This window comes from Puntigrus tetrazona, unplaced genomic scaffold (assembly GCF_018831695.1).
Source record: "Puntigrus tetrazona isolate hp1 unplaced genomic scaffold, ASM1883169v1 S000000003, whole genome shotgun sequence".
NCBI lineage: Eukaryota > Metazoa > Chordata > Actinopteri > Cypriniformes > Cyprinidae > Puntigrus > Puntigrus tetrazona.
In genome coordinates this window covers 1,440,500-1,442,999 of record NW_025047683.1, presented here as the reverse complement: position 1 = coordinate 1,442,999, position 2,500 = coordinate 1,440,500, and the positions used below count along the sequence as shown (strand labels likewise).

The 2,500-nt window shown below is 65.5% G+C and overlaps 1 non-coding gene and 1 pseudogene across 1 annotated transcript in view; both read right to left on the bottom strand.

Annotated features, from left to right (window-relative positions):
• LOC122332089 overlaps positions 1-734 on the bottom strand; it is a 3,998-nt gene extending 3,264 nt beyond the window's left edge. The window contains exon 1 of the ribosomal RNA XR_006248436.1: positions 1-734. This exon is cut by the window's left edge and continues 3,264 nt beyond it. This is a non-coding gene — a ribosomal RNA (28S ribosomal RNA).
• Positions 735-1,123: 389 nt separating this feature from the next.
• LOC122331955 lies at positions 1,124-1,271 on the bottom strand (annotated as a pseudogene).
• Between the last annotated feature and the right edge of the window lie 1,229 nt (positions 1,272-2,500).

The window sequence follows — 2,500 nt, the reverse complement described above, 5'->3', positions numbered from 1 at the left end:
CGCCGCTGGGACGGGGGCCCCGCCCTCCCGCTGGCCGGCAGGAGAGAAGGCGCGAGGACACTTCCCGCGCCCCGGGTAAGCGGCAAAGTCGGAGCGCGGGGTTTCAAAGCCGGGCGCCCCGGCTGAGGGGAGCCGCCTGCCACCTTTCGCCCCGCCCTTCCTGGCCAAACCGAGCCGGTCGCGCGCACCGCCGGAAGAAGTGCACCGACGGCGCCGAAGGCCCGACGGGCGGCGCTCCCGTCAAGGGGATCCACAGACCGCGCTGGCCGGCCGGGCCCGCCGAGCTGAATCCTCCGGCAGACCGTGGCGGACCCACCCGCTACTCTTAGCGTTTCACGCCCTGTTGAACTCTCTCTTCAAAGTTCTTTCAACTTTCCTCACGGTACTTGTCGACTATCGGTCTCGTGTCCGGTATTTAGCCTTAGATGGAGTTTACCACCCGCTTTGGGCTGCATTCCCAAGCAACCCGACCGAAGAACCGCACTCCGGCGGGAGGGGGCCTGCACCGCCTCACACCGCCCACGGGCTAAGCCTCCATCAGAAGGACTTGGGCCCCGACCCGCGCCGAGAGAACGGCCTTCTGTACGCCACATGTCCTCGCCGCCGCGGCCCGGGCGGATTCGGCGCTGGGCTCTTCCTCTTCGCCGCCGCTACTGAGGGAATCTCTTGTTAGTTTTTTTCTCCGCTTAGTAATATGCTTAAATTCAGCGGTCGCCTCGCCTGATCTGAGGTCGCTGTCGGATATGGTTAGGAGCGCCGCCGCTGCTGCTGCGCGGGCTGGCCTGAACAGGTCTCGCCGCGCCGGCAGGGCGCCGAGGGGGCGAGACGGAGCGCGAACCTCCCGCTACGCACGGAGCGCCCGAGGGGCGGAGGGAGCCGGGGTCCACGCCGGCGGCGACGGAGGTGGCAGACACCCACCGAAGCCGCCGAGAGGAGGACGCCGCCGTCCCAGACGCCTGGGGGACGCCGACCTCCCCTCGTGGGAGGGGGAAGCCGAGGAAGCGCCGACTCGCCGAGGAGGCGATGCCCGTGGGGCGGTTGCACTTGGGAGGACGGAGGGGAGCGGGAAGCCCCCCTGCGACGCTCCAGCCGCGGGACCCGGAGGTCCCGATCGATGGGAAAGCGACCCTCAGACAGGCGTGGCCCCGACGGACCCGGGCCGCAGCGCGCTCGGCGTCGATGATCGATGTGTCCTGCAATTCACATTAGTTCTCGCAGCTGGCTGCGCTTCTTCATCGACGCACGAGCCGAGTGATCCACCGCTAAGAGTCGTATCGCGCTTGAGTTTAGCGCCCGAGGCGAGGCCGAACTGCACAGGCTTGTGTGGGTTCAAAATACAAAGGGGGTCGTTCCCCGGACGGGCGCCCCGCGAGAGGGGGACTTCGAACCCACGGTCCCGGCGCCTGCTGGGTACCCGCCGGGTTGGCAAAGCAAAGTCTTTCAGAGGCTCATGCCGCCCCCACCCCGTGCTGGCGGGGGTGGGGCCGCGGTAGGTTGCTCAAGCCTCCGCGGGAGGTGCGCTGCTTCTCCCAGGGGAACGGCGCCTCTTCTCGCGATCCTCTCCGCTTCGCCTTAGGTTTTTGTGCGTTCTTTTGCCGCCTTGGATGTTTGAGCGGCAGACCTCGGCCACGGCCGCTGGAACATAGAGTAAAATAGATAGAGGTTTTTTACCCCGACGGGCGCCTCCTTCGCGGGAGGAGACTTTGAACCCACGGTCCCGAGGCCGTATGGGTACCCGCCAGGGTTCGCTCGCCCCGCCGCTGGAAAGCAGGGGCCCGCCGAGTGCAGCGACAGTCAAGTTCTCTCGGATCTCTCTCTCTCCGCCTTAGGTTTTTGTGCGTTCTTTGCCGCTTTGGGTTTTTGCGCTGCAGACCTCTCGGCCACGGCCGCTGGATCATAGAGTAAAATAGATAGAGGTTTTTTTACCCGACGGGCGCTCCTCCTTCGCGGGAGGAGACTTTGAACCCACGGTCCCGAGGCCGTATGGGTACTCGCCAGGGCCTCGGCTCAGCCCCGCCGCTGGAAAGCAGGGGCCCGCCGAGTGCAGCGACAGTCAAGTTCTCTCGGATCTCTCTCTCCGCCTTAGGTTTTTGTGCGGTTCTTTTTGCCGCTTTGGGTTTTTTGAGCGGCAGACCTCTCGGCCACGGCCGCTGGATCATAGAGTAAAATAGGATAGAGGTTTTTTTACCCCGACGGGCGCCTCCTTCGCGGGAGGAGACTTTGAACCCACGGTCCCGGAGGCCGTGGCGGTACTCGCCAGGGCCTCGCTCGCCCCCGCCGCTGGAAAGCAGGGGCCCGCCGAGTGCAGCGACAGTCATGGGCGCCGCGTAGGTTGCTCAAGCCTCCGCGGGAGGTGCGCTGCAAGCCTCCCAGGGGAACGGCGCCTCCTTCTCGCGATCTCTCTCCGCTTCGCCTTAGGTTTTTGTGCGTTTCTTTGCCGCCTTGGGTTTTTGAGCGGCAGACCTCTCGGCCACGGCCGCTGGATCATAGAGTAAAATAG